General features: G+C 42.3%; 1 protein-coding gene across 1 annotated transcript in view; it reads right to left on the bottom strand.

The window, feature by feature from the left end:
• The window catches only part of BLVRA (biliverdin reductase A), a 42695-nt gene extending 36571 nt beyond the window's left edge, over nucleotides 1-6124 (bottom strand). The window contains exon 1 of the mRNA XM_020981278.2: nucleotides 6012-6124. The gene's annotated coding sequence lies outside the window, so the exon portion shown is untranslated. The remainder of the gene's footprint in view (nucleotides 1-6011) is intronic.
• Nucleotides 6125-18377: the final 12253 nt, after the last annotated feature.

Here is an 18377-nt window from a genome sequence, read left to right as displayed (position 1 = left end):
TAGAGCACCAGCCTTGGATTCAGGAGGACCTGAATTTAAAGCCAGCCTCAGACACATAACACTTACTAGCTGTGTGACCCTGGGCAAGTCACTTAATCTCATTGCCTAGCCAAAAAAAAAAAAAAAGATCCTGACTAGACAAATCAGAAGAGTGGTTGAAAAGTTAACCTTTGGTGTTCAGTGAGGGGAGCAATGAAAAACTCTAGCTGAGTACCTAAAAGTCTGTCATAGGGAAGAAGGATTAGACTTTTGGGGGGTTTGCTAAGGAGAGATATCACAGCAAGCAGATGAAGGCTCCCAGAAGGTAGGTTTAGGATTGATGTAAAGAATCACCTTCTAAAAACTGTTGTTCAATCATGTCCAACTTTTTGAGATGCTGTGGACCATACTGTCCACAGGCATCTCTTGGCATAGATACCAGGGTGGTTGGCCATTTCCTTGTCCAGAGGATTAAGGCAAACAGAGGTTAAGTGACTTGCCCAGGGTCACACTGCTAGTAAGTATCCGAGGCCAGATTAGAACTCAGGTCTTCCTGACTGCAGGCCCAGCATGTTATCAACCGAGCTACTAAGCTGCCTCCTTCTAAAGATTTCTTATTATTCAGTTGTTTTAGTCATGTCCGACGCTTTGTGATCCCATTTGTGGTTTTCTTGGCAAAGATACTAGAGTGGTTTGCCATTTCCTTCTCTAGCTCATTTGACAGATGAGGAACTGAAATAAACAGAGTTAAGTGACTCGTCCAGGGTCACACGGCTAGTAAGTGTCTGAGGTCAGATTTGAACTCAGGGAGATGAGTATTCCTGACTCCAGGCCTGGTACTCTATCCACTATCCACTGCGCCACCTAGCTGCTCTGGGTGCTCTAAAGGTTAGAGCTCTCTCAAACCGAAAAGGCAGTGGTAGGCTCCCCTTATCAAAGTTTTTCAAGCAAAAGCTGGATGGTGGCTTCTCCGGTGTTGGCAGAGGGATTCCTTATGGCACATGGGTTGGATAAGAGAGCCTTCTGAGGTCCCTTCAATTCTGAAGTTCCTGATAAGCCCTATTTAACAGGACAGAAGAGCTAAGGGGGTTAACCTTCTCATCCCTATCTGCATTTTAAATGGCAGCTCCAGGATCTGGCTAAGAGCAGGGGAGAAGAGCCATTGTCCCCTTCTATTCCCCACCCCCCATCACCTCGGCCTCCTGGGGTGCTCCCAAGCCTGCCTCTGCCCGGGGGCTGATGACAGGCTGCATCAGCATCCTTTCTGCTGACTCTACCCAACCACCACCATTTCCCTAGTCCATCTCCCAGAAGGAACCAAGTCCATGAAAGCCTGGCATGCCATTTCAAATAGGTTGCCACCTCCTGGTCTCCTGAATGTCAAAAAGCTGGATACAAGTAAAAAAAAGTCCTGCAGTCATCTGGCTATTTCCAAATATTTGAATGGCTGCCTGAGCTTTCATTCTGATGTTCTGGTGGCAGGCAAACACAGAGAGTCCATTTGGACTTTGTTGAGATAACACTAAGTTCATTTCAGCTTAAAACTGGTTAGTGAATAACTGTAGCTTTTTATAAATCCTGAGTCAGCACCTGAAATTTTGCCCAGGAAACCTATACTGCCTTGGGTTGCAATGACTCAGATGAAAAATGAAAGGGATTAAAAAAACAAACCTTGACTTTTCTGCATGGTCACTCTCAGGTGACATGCTTTTTCCCTTTGGGCCTACTGTTTTTTTTGTTGTTCAACCATTCAGTGTGTCTGACTCTTAGACACCCCATAGACCACACTGAAGTGGTTTGCTATTTCCTTCTCCAATGGATTAAGGCAAACAGAGGTTAAGTCCCTTGTCCAGGGTCACACAGCTTGCTAAGTGTCTGAGGCTGAATTTGAACTCAGGTCTTCCTGACTCCAGGCCTGGCTCTCTATCCACTGAGCTACCTAGCTGCCACTTGCTACTATGCTATTTTCTTTGAGAGGGCGAAGTTAAAGGATCTGTGGATCTTGGAGGAAAAGCCCTGAATTTGGGGTCAGATGACAGGAATTTGATACTCCAACTCTGTCACTTAACAAACTGTGTAATGCTGGGCAAGTCACTTAACTCCTCTAAGTCTCAGTTTCCCCAACTGTAAAATGAGGGGAGTGGACCAGATGACCTCTGAGGTCCTTCTAGGTGTCAAATGGATAATTCTCTAATCGATATCATTAATAGCATGGATCATGAGACAGTGGAAAGAGAATTGGATTTGGGGCCAGAGGATATGAATCCTAGCTCTGCCACTCACTGTATGTGACGTATGTGACCCTAGGTAAATTGTTCCTCTCTGGACCTCAGGATCCTGTTGGACTAGAGTCCATACAGCTATCACTTCTACAACCCTAATAATAATTGACCCCCTTTGTGTCTTTAGGCAGTTAATAATAAAAGAAAGTTGGGGCAGCTAGGTGGCACAGTGAATAAAGCACTGGCCCTGAAGTCAGGAGGACCTGAGTTCAAATCCGGCCTCAGACCTAACATTCACTAGCTGTGTGACCCTGGGCAAGTCCTTAACCCCAATTGCCTAAAAATAACAATAATAATAATAATAATATAAAGTTAGAACTGCAAAGGACCTTCAAGATTGTGTAGTTCAACACCCTCCTTTTTATAAATAAGGAAACTGAGGTCCAGAGAGGTTGTCATTTGCTCAATAATTGCTAACAATTATATAATGCTTACTACGTGTCTGGCTAAGTATTTACAATTAGTATCTCATTTGATCTTCACAACAACCTTGGGTGGTAGTTGCTATTATTATCACTATTTTACAGAAGAGGAAACTGAGGCAAACAGTGGTTAAGTAACTTGCCCAGGTCCACACAACTAGTAAATGTCTCAGTCCAGATTTGAACTTGGGTTATCCCGACTCCCAGCCCCATACTTCATCCATGATGCCACCAAGGTCACAGCTAGTCTGGAATAGTCAATAAAACCTGGGTATCTTATCTATAAATCAAGTGTTCTAAGGACTCTACCTGGTACCCTGCCCCTGTGAATAAGAGTAGGGGCCTCCAGAGTCCATAATTTATTAGGGAATCAGGAACAAGGCTGTTGTATTTGCTTCAGTAACCCCATGGAAACAACCAGGGTTCCCGTGAGGAGGATGCGTTATAAACCTGAAAGCACCACAGAAATGTGAGATCACAATATCACCAGAGGAGAGCTGGTGGGGGCCTTGGAGGTCATCTCATCCAACTGTCTCATTTTACAGGTGAGGAAATGGAGGCCTAGGAAAAGGAAGAAATTATCACAGAGAAGCTGACAGGCCTACACGTTCATCTCATAATGTTAGTTATTATTGAGCAAATGGACCTCAGTATCCTTATTTATTAAAAAGGAGGGTGTTGGACTACACAATCTTGAAGGTCCGTTGCATGTCTAACTTTCTATTATTATTAACGGCCTAAAGAACACAAAGGGGATCAGTTCTGCCCAGAACAAGGCTTTTCATTAAGAAACAAACAAAAAAAGGTTATGGCAGGGTATATGTGTGAGAACAGATCCTCCCTCTTGCCTGAAGCAACCAGCTCCAGTATATTTATTCCTCAGACTCTCCTCCCCTATATCTATCAAGAAAGAATAAACCCACAAGTAGTGGTAGAGCAGTCATTAGTTTAAAAAAAAAAAGATTTGTTGATTTAGGTTTGAATTGGCAGATACATTTCTTTTATTTTCTTTTTAAACTTTTTTAATTTTTCAGTTCCAAATTCTCTCCCTCCCTCCACCCTATCCCCTAAGCACTGAGAAAGGAAGAAGTATGATAAGCCATTTTTCATATGAAGTCTGCAGATAAGCTTCAAGATAAGTCATTCTAACTGGGCCAGCAGCTGATCATACAAGGTTCCTTTGGTCCAAGCCAATGCCATTAACCCTCTTTGTACCTCTTGCTCTCTATCCTCCAACGCCCTGGGAATTCCTCCCCAAGGGGTTCCTGCTTTTGGGCTGAGGCCTCTCCTGCCATGTTAAGAGAAACAAGTCACTGCCCATCTCCGGGCCTTAATTTTCTCAACAGTAAAAAAAAGGAGTTGGACTGGTCACTTCTCAGGGTCCTTCTCACTGTGACATTCTATGATACTAATGCTCTTCTTTTCTCTGTCCATTTCCTTTGAGTTTGGCTTTCTCTTTATATGTTAACATAAGTCCAAGACTCCACAACTTAGGGTTAGAATTGACCTTGCACCTGCTGTAGTACAACCCCTTGGTTTTACACAAGAGGAAACTGAGATCCAAGGAATTTAAGGGCCTTCCCCAAGGGCACACAAGTAGCAAACAGCAAAAAACAGAATAAGAATCTAGGGCCCTAGACTACAAGTTAGATGCAATTTCTTTTGTTCTACACATACTTTTGAAAGATCATGACCCAGATGGCTCCAGAGGAGAGAGTGAGACTGGTGACCTTGCACAGCCCCTCCTCACTTAAATCCAATTCACTTACACGTCATGGCATCACCTCCCTGATCTCATGTTCCTCTTCGAGAACGAAGGACAAACAACAACCACAAGGAGGCAGAGTGGTATGATGGATAGAGAGCTGAGCTTGGACCTAGGAATATCTCATTTCACGTCCAGCCTCTGACACTGTCTATGTGTCTCTGGACAAGCCACTTGGTCTACTACACATCACTCCAGCGGGCTACTCTTGAAGACTTTTACATTGTAGAGAAGGCACCAACCTGCACTGAGAGTGGAAGTTTCTTTTTTCAAAATCTCCCATGCTGGTGAAATCAGAGGTCCAGAGCCCATCCCTGCCCTCTTTGTATCCTGGTTCTTGGCACATAAGTGCTTAAATCAATGTTTGTTCAATTTATGCTGACCAGCCCAGAGAGTGAGAAAGAGGCATTACTATAACAGACCATCACACTGTCTTTACCCCTGAAGCTGTCTCCATTTCTTCTCTTACAGAATGGTTTTTGAGTTTTGGCTTATCCTAAAACACAAGAACCCCCAGCAATATAGGACATCATGGTACATGTACTATCATTTTTAAAAATCTTGCTTAGTATCTCATGCCTTAAACTGTCCAAATTGCAACGGACAAGCTTCAAAGCAGATTTTGCACGGAATCTCATTGAGACCAGTTTCTCGGAAAACTAACTAATGCTTCCACTCCTGGGGAAACTTGGTCTCTGTGCACACAAAATTCTAAAGTCCTAGCACTTTAGCTTCACTTCCTCCTTGAGTTCAAATCTGGCCTCAAATACTAAATAGCTGTGTGACCCTGGACAAGTCATTTAACCCTGATTGCCTCATTTCCTCATCTATAAAATGAGCTGGAGATAGAAATGGCAAACCACTCCAGTATCTTTCCCAAGAAAACCCCAAACGGGGTCATGAAGAGTCTAACACAATGGCACAACAATATTCTGATATGCCAGAGAGGCAAGAAAAGTACTGTCAGATAAATTCTTTAATGAAAAATTGTCTCTGAAGTAATGCAAAGGTTGTACAAGGCTTTCTCCTTGTATACAGAATGAGCCTACACATCGAGGTATACAATACGTTATCGATGTCATTATATTAGAAGTAGGAAGGGGGCTTTTGAGATCATTCGTACAATCGAAAGGGACTTCAAAAGCCACTGATTTCAACCGTCCCGTTTTATAGGTGAGGAAACTGAGGCCCAGGAAGATAAAGTGACTGGTCCAGAGTCGTACAGGCAGTTGGCCTCAGACGTCTCTTGTCTTAAGTCTCTTGACTTAACACCAGTACTCTTTCCACTCTCTAGTCCTGCTCCTTCATTTTTACAGATGAAGAAACTGAGTCTCTAAAGAGCTAAATGGCAGAGGAGGGAAGAGGAGCCAGGTGCTCTTTCCACCACAAGGAGCTGAAGTAACTGAACCCAAACCGGGTGGGGAATATCCGATGATGGACAGCCTAAGGGACCGGGGGGAGCGTGTGCGGAGACTGCAGAGGCTACGGCAGCCCCTTAGCCTGGGGCCCACTCAGCATCCCCCGGCGCCCTGACGGTCTTCCCCAAACGAAGACTGTCCCCACCTTTCTCAGGGATCGGCGACGTAGACCGAAAGCTACACACAGTGCCCCGCTCCTCGGAAGCAGCTAGGTGCTTGCTACGTAGCACGCGTGGCTTCCGCACCCGCTCCACGTCGACCAGCCTCTTGCGGGGAGAGCCACAGCTAGCCAATGAGAGTGCTGCCCCTGGAAACTTTCCGTTTATGAAGGCGGGGCGCGGATCGCCCTTGGCTAGGCCGAAGAGGAGTGGCCAGCGGAGATCCCGTGCTCGCTACCCATAGGTTGGCTCGGGCTGGGATGGGCTGGCTTCTTGTTCGCTGCTTGCCTGGGACTCGACAATCTTTTAAAGAGGCACTTTGCGCAGGGCTGAAACTTGACCTCATGAAAACGGTCCCCATCGAGTGGGGAGAAGCTGCTCATCAAAATGACCTCAGTCCCATCCCTCGTAAATAGGCAGGCCCAAGATGTACCTGGGGAACCCGAACCGGCTCTGGACAGCTTCTCCGTCCATAAGAAATGTAAAGAAATACAGCAATGAAACAAATTAGAACACAATGCATGATCAAACTTGAAATGAGGGATTGAATAAATGAAAAAGTCCTGACTAAATGCTGACTACTTGTAGTACACTCTAAGGTTCTGGGGATACAAAGGCAAAAAGACAGTTATGCCCCAGTGGAGATGACATCCCAGTAAGGAAGGGGAACACAATGTAGGGAGTGAGCGACCTTTGCCCTCTGGTGTGAGAGGTGGTGGAACACAGATGCAGAAGGAGGCATAGGCTGTCAGGTGAGTCCAGATTCTAAGTATGGGTTTCTCTTCCTTACCTGTGATTCTTTGTTATAAAGGAGACTTTTCTGGGGCAGTTAGAATGATGTGTCTTTTTTTTTTTTAAGCAACAAGAAAATATGTATTTCAAAAAAAAAACTTTTTAAAAAAGAAAATGTTTGACTCATGGAGGGTATAAATAGGTTGCAGCCAGTTACCAACAGTGACTTACATGCAAGTGGCTTAGAGGGATAACACAATATATGATCCGAAGAGGAGGTGAGCTGGCCACCTTGCAAGTGAAACAAATGACAGATGGACAGCCCCAGCTGCTTCCCAGGCACCCACAAACCATGAAAAAATCTAGAAGAAAGCTTCAGGCATGTTGGATCGAACTTATGTGAAGATTTTATAGATGGATGCTGCCAAGAAACACACAGAGTGAGAAGCTGCAGATAGGTTGAGATCCACAACATTGCCAGGAGTATCCAAATTGGGATGAGCACATAGACCCATTGAAGTAATAACTACTCACATTTCAAAAGTACTTTAAATGTTTACAGAGCACTTTCCTCACCACCACCTTCCAAGATAGATGGTACAAGGATTATTCCCATTTTACATATGTGCAAACAGACTCAAAGAGATTGTATGGGGGCAGCTAGGTGGCACAGTGGATAGAGCACTGGCTCTGGAGTCAGGAGCACCTGAGTTCAAATCCAGCCTCAGACCCTCTTACTAGCTGTGTGACCTTGGGCAAGTCACTTAACCTCGACTGCCTCTAAAACAAAACAAAGAGATTATATATGATCAGAATCACAGATCCAGTAGTATAGCATAAATGGCACTAGATTTGGATTTAGAGTAGGAAGGGACATTAGAGACTTCATTTGAGGAAACAGGTTCACAAGAGTTCAGTGATTCACTCAACATCATATAGGTAGGAAATAACAGAGCTGAGCTTTCAACTCAGATGCTTTGACTCTGAATCGGTTGTACTTGTCACTATATCACGTGCTTCAATTCCTGCTTTACCATGCATTTACCGTTCCTTGTGTGACTTTGGGCAAGTCACTTGTGACTTCACAAGTTTTTAAACTTTAAATTTTAAAGGGTTATCAAGAAGGAGAGGATTAGACGTGTTATTTTAGTTCACTCAGGAAAAAATAGACAGCAGTGTATGGAATTGGCAGAGGAAAATTCCAGCTGAAAACCAGGAAAAAAAATGACTATTTACAATTAGTTATCAGTAAGTGGAATGGACTGAAGTCTTTGGGTACAGGCTGGATGACCATTTGAGTATGTATGACAGGGACTCTTTGAGTATGGGTTTGAGTATATGGCTATTGGGGTCACTTCCAATTCAAATACTGTGTCATTATATGACATTCTGAATCTTAGTTCTCATCTGTAAAATGATGAGGTTTGAATCGATAATTTCTAAGATCCCATAAAACTCTAATATCTTAGATATCTAAGATATAATAGATATCTAATATCTATTAATTGTCAAGGCTGGTCTCAAACCTAAGTATTTTAAACTGTATCTTTCAAATTATTTATATATCTAACAATACCCCCTTACCCCATTTCTTCAGTACTTTGTGTAAGGCACTATGCTATGTTATCAGGATACAAAAACAAAAATAAAATGTCTCTGCCCTCAAAGAGTTTATATTCTACTGAAGAAGGAAGAGGCAAAACAAGATATGTACACATAATTAAATATTAATTTAGTGTTTTTAGTGCCATCTCATCTAGGGGTCCCAGTGAGATCATGTCAACCTGCTCTCATTCAGTAAACACCAGTGGCTCCCTATTACCTCCCCAATCAAATATAAAATCCAGTTTGGCTTGTAGAGCACTTCTTTACCTACCTGGCCCTTGCCTAATAAACTTTGTGGCTACAGTAGGACTGCTTGTGTTCTGTGAATGGGTACAGTCAGATTCTCTTTGATTTGTCCTCTTTCTGCCTGCAGACATTCTGGTGAGAGATCACTCTATAAAGAGAGAGACCTTGGGCAGAGACGTGGCCCTTAAACAGTGGCCTGGACTCTTGGAGGCTCTGACCTCATGAATTTTGAAAGGCCAGGTGAGTGAACTGCCAGTAGGCCAGGGAGTTGACTCTGTTTGGGGGTTTGCAACCAGCTACTTCAACTTTGAGGTCCCAAGTAATGACATTCAGGACCTAGCCCCAGGCATAGCTACCACAAAGGTTCCTCCAGCAGCGATGCAATGCTGCATCTGGATATGAACTTGGTGGGACCAATGCTATGCATGTGCATTATCTGAGCCCACTCAACTTAGAGACTAAGGTGGTATAGGAAGGAGTTTATGGATCTGGGGGACTGGGGGAGGGAAGGAAGAGCCCATGGTCTTCCTTTTACTTTTTCTTTCAATCTCTCCTTTTAGTTTCCTCCTTTGTGGGTGGCCCATTCTTTGTGGTTTAGATTATTAAGGCCTGGGGAAGCTGTGCCCCATTGTTTCTGCTTAGCTTTTCAGGTCCCTACTTCCTTCTGTGCCTTGCAGACTGTATATGTCCCGAAATGTTGGGGTGAAAGGGAACTTGTGCCCCTGTCACTGCAATATCTGAAAAGTAAACATCCCTCTGTAAAAGCTTTTTAAAAAGTGGGATCGTGAGACAAAGGAAGAAAAGCCCAGATACAGGGTGATGTGAGCAGAGATTTCCCTCTTTTATAAATAACCCTGAGCAATATTTTATTATCCCCCCTTCTATGTTCAGAATTCTGCTAGCATGGATTTTGTGATGTGGGAAACTATCAGACATTCCCTCCAGAGAAACAATGAGGCCACCACTTGGCTGGTGGCTTGAATACAGTGCCCCTTGGTGGACAACTAAGATATCACACTCCTTCTCCGGGTAATTAATACTTGAAAGACCACCTTTCCTTAGGTTTAAAGATTATATAGGCTATTGTATACCGCTACTGCAACGACCATATTTCAAATGTCATATACATCCATACAGGGTGGCACATGCAGCCCACAGAAATCACACAAAGTGGCTCAATGGATAGAGGGGCCAGGCCTGAAGTCAGGAAGACTCATCTTCTTGAGTTCAAGTCTGGCCGTAGACACTTACTAGCTGTGTGACCCTGGGTGTGTCACTTAACCCTGTTTGCCTCAGTTTCTTCATCTGTAAAATGAGCTGGAGAAGGAAATGACAAACCACTCTGGTGTCTTTGCCAAGAAAACCCCAAATGGGGTCATGAAGAGTCATACAACAAAAACCACTGGAAAACACATAAAACACTAATAACTGAGGGGGATCAGGAAATGTCTCATGTAGGAGGTTGAACCTAAGATAGACTTTGAAGGGATGCATGGGGGAAGGGTCACGTAAGCAAACACTGAGGTGGGAAATGTAAAGTCAGGTACAGAGAAAAGCTAGCGTGTTATATGTTTGGCTAAAATAGAGAGTACAGGAAGGTAAATGATACCATAAGAAATGTCGGCAAAGGGAGGCAGGAGCCATATTCTAGAATAGTGATGTTAAAATCAACTAGAACTGGGACTGCTAATCCATAGGGCAGCTGCATATTGACTTAAAATGTAATGTTATCTATGTTCATTGCATCTTGATTTGTTAAATATTTCCCAATTCATCTTAATGTGGTTTTGGCCTCACTCCCAAGTGTTATGGGGCTGCTTGGGCCTTCAGACCATGTGTTTTGACACCTCTATAACAGAGAACTCTAAATACCAGGCTAAGGATTTTTATTTTATCCTAGAAGCAATAGAAACCCACTGAAAACTTTTAAGTAGGAGAATGATGTGGAAAGATCTGTGTTTTAGCAGTACCAATTGGTAGAGACTAGATTGGACAGGAGAAAGACTAATCAGGATGTTACTGCCAGACAAGTGGTGGATGAGTGAGAATAGTGGCTAGGGACAAAGTAATGGGTACAAGAGATACTGTGTAGGTAGAATCAGTAAGATTTGGCAAGATCAAAAGTGGGAAATGAGAGAGAGAATGACTCCAAAGTTGCAAAACTGGGTGGCCAGAAGGGTAGTGACACCCTCAGCAGAAAGAGGCAAGTTTGGAGAAGGGATGAGTTTGGGGGTGGGAAGGAAATGTAACCAATTCCATTTTGCACCGTGTTGAATTTGAGATACCTGTGGGATACATCCAGGTAGAGACATCCAATGGAGAGTTGGTAATGCAAGACTGGAGTTCTAGAGAGAGATTAATCTGGTGGTATAAATATGGAGGTCATCTCCATAGGCACGGTAATTGCATCCATGGGAGATAAAGAGATCACCAACGGAGAAGGAATAGAGAAGAGGGTCCAAGACAGAGCCTATAGAAAATCTCTTGAGATCTGTGTCAGATTTGCCAGGCTATTGAGGAGGGAAGCAAAGATCGTGAAACTACCTTTTTCAGAAATTATGTATTTCCCACCCCAGCTATAGCCTGGCTAAACTTGGGACTTGGCAGCAGGATGATATCAGGGAGTATCTGAGCATGAGATGTCCTCCTTCAAGGATCAGGAAGGTCATAAAGGGCCTAAAAATGTCTAGTCAAAGAGGAGCTGAGGGCAATGTTTGTAACTTTACTTGGCTCACTGAGAAGATTCGTTCAACAATCACTTATTAAGCTCCTACTTTGTGAAAAGCAGTGTTTGTCCTGGAGAAAATACACAGAGTAGATGAGGACAAAAAAAAATTCAGCAAATTCGATTTCCACTAGTTCTTTAGAAGACCCTCACACTCTAAGGCATTTGGGAGCAACTTCTTGAGTTCCAGATTTCATTAGTGGAGCTAGCAATCACCATGGGTGCCATCAATGAATGGGCACATGGAATAATCAAGGAAGGATGGATAAAGGAAGAGTAAAAAAAGAATTGAGAAAGGAATAGAAAATAATTTACATGTGCCCACTACTCCCTACTCACTTCTTGTTCAGGTCCTCATTACCTTTCACCTGGACTATGGAAATAGCCTGTCGTCAATGGAAGGTAACGATAATGATGACTATGATGGAGATGGCTTGCATTTACAGAGCCCTTTAAGGTTTGCAAATTGCTTTACATGTTATCTCACTTGATTTTCACAACAAACCTATGAGGGAAGTTTTCTTATTCTCGTTTTAGAGATGAGGCAATGAGATTGAAAGGCGTTAAGTGACTCACTCAGAGTCTCACAGTCTAAGGCAGAGTCTGAATTTAGCTCTTCCTGATTCTAAGGCCTTTAGCCATCTGCTTTCTATCAGAGGCAAGGAATGGAATGGACTCCAACATCCCAACCTTCCCTTTTTATGTTACGGATCAATCATACATTAACATACCCAAATTGTCTTGAACCTACACATATTTACAGTTTAGATTATGTCCTGGGAGAATGTGGGCTCTAAGATTCCACTGACCCCTACAAGAAGCATTATTTCCTGTAATTCCAAATTTGGCTTTCCAAATTCTAATGGTGTCTAGTAGTTCTAAAATTCCATGGCATGGTGAAGAAATATGAAGGTATTCATGACCAGAGAATTTGGACAAGCCCACTTATTCATCATCCATGTCATACCCATGGATTTGGGTACCTACCAAAGTTCTGTCCTGGGCCCTCCTTCTCTCTGTAATCTCTCTACCTTCACCAACGTCCATGAGTTGTTATCATTGCTATGCGGATGACTCCCAGGCCAACATATCCAGTCCAAATCTCTGACTTCTAGTCCCATATCCCCAACCGCCTGTGGGACATATGGCACTGAACGTCCTGTAGGCACTTCAAACTCAACACATCTGAAAGACTTCATCCTTCCCACCAACGTGCTCCTTTCCTGACCTTTCCTACACCATCAAAGGCACTTTATTCTTCCAGTCATCCAGATTAGCAACCCCAGTCTGATCTTCGACTACTCACTCTCACTCCTTCTAAACATCACATCACTTGGCCGATTTCCCAATTTCTACCTTGGCATCTCAGTCCATCCCCTTATCTCCAGTCCTATGGCCACCATCCCCTTGCCTGGACTCTTGCAATGCCTCCCTCATTTGTCTTCTTGCGTCAACTCTCTCCCCACTCTTCTCTGTTCTCCACACACCTATCAAAGTGATTTTCTTCCAATACAAGTCTAATTGTCATCCTCCTACTCAATAAACACCAGAGCTCCCACTGTTTCAAGGATAAACTCCTCTACTGAGGACAGAACTCTCCTCACCACCTGGCCCCTTTCTACCTTTCTAGTCTTTGACTTTCCACACATTCTACAGATCGACCATACCAGCCTACTTGCTGCTCCCTACACAATTGTCCACCTCCCATCTCTTTTTCTTTGTCCTGGTTGTCTCCTCTGTCTGAAATGTACTTCCTCCCCAACTCTGTCTCTTGGAATTTCTGATTTCCTTCAAGACTTGAGGTAGCACCACTTCCTCCATCAGTTCTTAACCCTTTTTTTGTATGTCACGGGCCCCTTTGGCAGTCTGGTGAGGTGTATGGACTCAGAATATTTTAAGTGCATAAAATACATAGGGTTACAAAGAAAATCAAATGTATTGAAAGTTATCAATATTGTTTTTCTAAGTTCATGGAGCCCAGCTTAAGAAGCCTTGTATTACATGAAGCCTTTATTGATGGTGCCTTCCCTTCCCAAGTTACCTTATATTCAGTGTATTTTTTTTACATGTTTATATATGTATCTCCCTTCTTAGAATGTCAAGTTCCTTGGGAGCAGGGATTACTTCATTTTTGTCTTTGTGTCTTGAATTTAGAAAAGGCCTGGTACAAAGGTGTTTAATAAAGGCTTATCGGAGTGACTGCTACTCCCCAAACCAGGTCTGAAAACCACTGCCATCCATCAGAGGTTTTGAGCCTTCAATTAAATACCTGGAACCTCATTTATCACAAAATAACTAGCTCTGTACCATAAGTATTTTCTGGCATTAGAAATGTCCCTTTATAAAATTAATATTAAAAGATCTCTCTCTACATATACCTTGTGCCACAAGGCGTGGCCTACCCCTGGCACTCCTCCCTCACCACTTCAGTTTTCAGGTTCCAAAAGGCATAGGACAGGTAAGCATAGTGACTTCAATGCTAAGATTTGCATTTCTATGCCAAGCTGTTAAAAGAATGAATTCTATGAATTCAAGGCTAAGAGGAGGAAGTCAGTTGGTACAGTGGATAGTGTAGGGCTTAGAAATCAAGAATATCTGAGTTCAAATCCTGTCTTGAGCATGTACTAGCTGCATGACCCTGGCCAAGTCACTGAAGCTCTCTGCCTCAGTTTTCACATCTGTAAAAAGGGGATCATAATAGTGCCTAGCCTCACAGAACTGTCGTGAAGATCCTATCAAATAACACACGTAAAGCACTTGGCAAACCTTAAGCCATTCTGTAAAATGCTAGCTTTTATTAGCTATCAAGTTATTTACCCTCTGTTTGCCTCTATAAAATGGAGATAGCAACAACACCTACCTCTCAGGGTTATTGTAAGAACTGAATGAGCTAATTATAAAGCGCCTAGCACAATGTCTGGCACACAGCACGTGCTACATAATGTTAGTTGTTATTATTATAATATGTAAAGCACTCAGCACATTGTAAGTGCTACATGAATGCTTATTCCAGGGCAGCTAGGTGGTGCAGTGGATACAGCACCGGCCCTGAGGCCAGGAGAACCTGAGTTCAAATATGGCCTCAGGCCAAACACTTGACACTTACTAGCTGTGTGACCCTGGGCAAGTCACTTAACCCCAATTGCCTTAAAAAAAATGCTTATTCCCTTTCCCCTCCCCCATTATCATTAAAATGAGTTGGCAAGAAGCTATGCTCCAGGAAAGTATGGCCAACTCAGGGGGTTCCAAAGAGAGAACTCCAGAGATACTAGGAGACAAAGGGCTCTTGTGCAAGGGCTCCCTGGAGTCTGCTCCCCTACAGTGTCAAGGTTCTTCCCTCCAGAATGCTGGGAAAAGCTTCCCCTCCTCCTCCAAGTAGTCTTATACTAATGGAGTCCTTAGAACACATAGTTTGCAGACCTCGAAAAGATAACACATCTCAGGATTGGAGGCAGCCGAACCTCAGCACCCACTTCGCACTCACCTCCTTTTACAATGTCCCATGGTCACTCCTTGGAAGTCTACGCTTTCTTGTAACGAACAAAGAACACAGACCGTTTGTTTTTTTTTTAATTTACCATTTATTTTCATATACAAAAAAGATAAACTTGAAATCGCTCTTTCTACGTTTTTCTCCTATTCTGTTGGGGCATGGCTGCTTCTTCACGCAGGGCAAAGACTACATTCATACTGGTTTATTCAGGGACCCAGTGCAGCAAAGCCCCAACTTGGCAGATATCATTTCAAACTTGATACTCATTTCTAAAATTACCACAGTAAAAAGGAGAACAAAGAACCACTGCAAATGTAGGAACTATGATACAATGTCCTTTCTGAAATTTCTTCAATTTGCAACTGCAATACATGGATGTCTGCTTTAGGCCATTTCATATGTGTGTGTGTGTGTGTGTGTGTGTGTATATATATATGTATATATATATATATATACATATATATATAATATATATTTTTAAAATCAGCACACTTTTTCAATCCAAAAGGGGGTAACAGCAACAAGCTTAACTCTGTGTATTCCTTTTCTTTAACTGGATACTTTAGAATAACTTTTGTTAACTCAGTAGTACAAGCTATCTCTGTTCTACAAAATCTTTGTTTCAAAGCTACGAGTGAAATATAACCTACAACATTTACATTTCACACATCCTGGTATACTAACAGTACTTATTGAATTGGAGCCAAGGACCAGAAGTCATTAAATTAGTTTCACCATTTGAAAGAGCTTCTTCAATTCAGTTTTGCTGAACTTGAATGCAGTTTTGAATCATGTGCCGATCACATCTTTCAAGCTTACTCATCTGTCAAACTGAATCCCGGAGAAGCAAGTCACTGCAGAACGCTGACACGTATACTCTTTATATACAAGTTAAGGAACACAGCGCAATAAGACTTAGCTATCCATCCTAAAACTGACATACACATACTAAGCTAGACAAGTCTTAGGATTTTTTTTTCCTTTTCCTTTCAAATAAAGCACAAATTTAGAAACAGCTGGTAAAAACTGATGTGTAACTCTTTAAAATGGCAAATGTAGAGATATGTCAGTTCTTCATGCTGGTTCCAAAATCCATCTTATGAGTTTTGTACCATGCTGTGTTGTTGAACTGTTTTGCGCTGCATGTAGAGAGAGCTCTTTCCACAAGAACTGACATCAAATGAAACTTGGGTAAATTTGGCAGTACTGTATAAATTAGTCAAACTTAAGGACAACTGTGAAATATATTCACTGGTGTAGGGAGGATGATATAGGCCTTTGACTCTACCATTAAAATCATGTAAAACTCAGAAGCAGATATTTGGGACAATTGAAAAATGGCACTGTGTGGATTCATGGCATTTAGAATTAAAATAAGGAGCATGAAATTAAACCTGCAGCCGTCACCGCCCTTAATTCCCAAGAACCATTCTTTGCATCTTTACACAATGTCAGAAAATAAGGGGGGGAAAAAGCCACTGGCATTTAAAAAAAAAAGCTCCTCCTTTCTTGGGAGGTTGTTAATACTTTTTAAAGGGTTTACTGAAGAATCCCTATCACTCTCATTATTACACACTCAACCCTTGACACTGACTTGAACACTGATGTTTTAAAAATAAAAATGGATGTGTCCCCCATCCTACCAGAATTACTCCCCCTTTCAAACTGGTCATATTTAGAGGAGAAAGTATTTCTTTATGGAGAAACTGTTTGGCTGAAAATGTCTTTAAACTTGGTGGCAGTGCTCTCTGGACAGCCCACTAGGAGCGAAGCCCTAAAAAGAAACAGTCACCTGCATTGTTAAATAAAAGGCGGGCTCATCAGGATTCCCTACACCCTTTCCACCACACTAGCTCTGCCCAGGCAACATTGTTCTAGGGGATCTTCAACAACATGGCCAGGTAGCTCTCTGTTATTTACTGAGTTATCACTTCGGAATTTGGGGTTTGACTGTTACCCCCCGAGTCTGGAATTCAGCTATCGAAGTAAATTCACTATGTTGGTTAAAAATAAAATCAAATGACAAAACAACCACAACCCACAAGGCTTCATTTCACAGAGACAAATGCTACAAACTTCTTTCCAGAATGCACTGTGGTATATATATGTACACGGTGAGCTTTTGACCCAACCTTTTAAAGGAATGTTCTACACTTGAGCTTTAATCACTGAAAACTTGCTACAAAGCCCTTAGCTTTGGAAATAATAATTTATATACAAACCTAGCCAATTTAACCATTTTACCTATTCAGGTCTTAGAATACTGAAAACAGAATTAGCAGAGTAACAGGAAGCACTTTAGTTAACTCTCTTGAAGCACCCACCATTGTTATTATTGGTCTAGCCAAAAAGCCCTTCTGATTTCAATATTGGAAAGCTTTTTCCCCCTCCTCAGTCCTTGAGAATCATTTTCCTTGGGGTAGGGAGAAAACAAACAAACAACTCCACTCAAAAACTCCCCAACACCCAAATATAGCCTGGTTCCTTTTTGTGTATGTTACAATATCATGGTATCAAGGAGAATTCAGAGAGCAACACTGTTCATCAACATAAGGTTTGAGGTAATTGGTTCTTTAAATACCTAGATCACAGACTGTATCCAGAAACAACACGGGGGAAATGAGGGCGAGATTGAGTTTTGAATCTGAAAAGATAGGTAGGAAAAGCTTACAGCAGTTGCTTTTACATGGGAGGCAAATAAAGGCACACAGAATTACATTCTAGGGCAAGTAGCTAGGTATCACAAAATTGTTATTTTACTGCAGAAGTGTGTAGGGGGGAAACAGCAGGTTGTTTTTTACAAAGTATTACTCAACAGACTGAATCTAAATATTTTCCCTAGCTAACGGTGTACAGTTTTATCTCAAACCAGAATTTTTAGATAAACAAGGCCCATCTAAGATGATGCACTTACAATGTACTTGAGAACCTGAGGGACTCCAGGAAAACTCTTTCAGAGCACATGTAACCTTGGCCCAAACCAGGACACTTTCCTCTCTGGAGCACAGAGAAGCACGTGTTCTAAAACAGATCTAGAATTTGCAATTAAAGTGAAAAGGAAAGTTATCTCCATATTGGTTTTGGACACCTCCCTCCCCTCCCAACTCCCTTCTCTACTCTAACCCCAAAGCACACACCCATCAACCCTTCCATTCATCACAAAAACCCAAGCCCAAACTAAAAGCTTCCCTTTAATATGGCAGTGAAATTAAACTTTTTGGAAAGTGGATAAATCTATAAGTGTTCTAAAGTCTTGACCCTATTATGCTCCTGTGCTCTTCTAGGGGCAACAAGTTTCAGAGCTAAATCTCTTTACAGATTACATCCAAGTAGCAGATACAACCGCTGTTACTGTCAGAATTGGTAATTTTCCATCAGCTTTGATCAACAGCCCAACAGAATAATTCAGCTCCTAATTAAAATATTTGGTCTCAAACTGGCAAACCTTAATTTCATTTTTTTCTTTGTAGCTACTAAGAATTTTAGATATCTTCTTCCACTCCTCTCTGTATCTCCTGCACATACTCTTAAGCCACAAGTTACTATGTTATA

Source organism: Phascolarctos cinereus, unplaced genomic scaffold (genome assembly GCF_003287225.1).
Source record: "Phascolarctos cinereus isolate Bilbo 61053 unplaced genomic scaffold, phaCin_HiC Scaffold_4;HRSCAF=312, whole genome shotgun sequence".
NCBI classification, from domain to species: Eukaryota; Metazoa; Chordata; class Mammalia; order Diprotodontia; family Phascolarctidae; genus Phascolarctos; species Phascolarctos cinereus.
The sequence above is the reverse complement of the archived record's forward strand: the minus strand, read 5'-3'. Positions and strand labels throughout refer to the sequence as shown.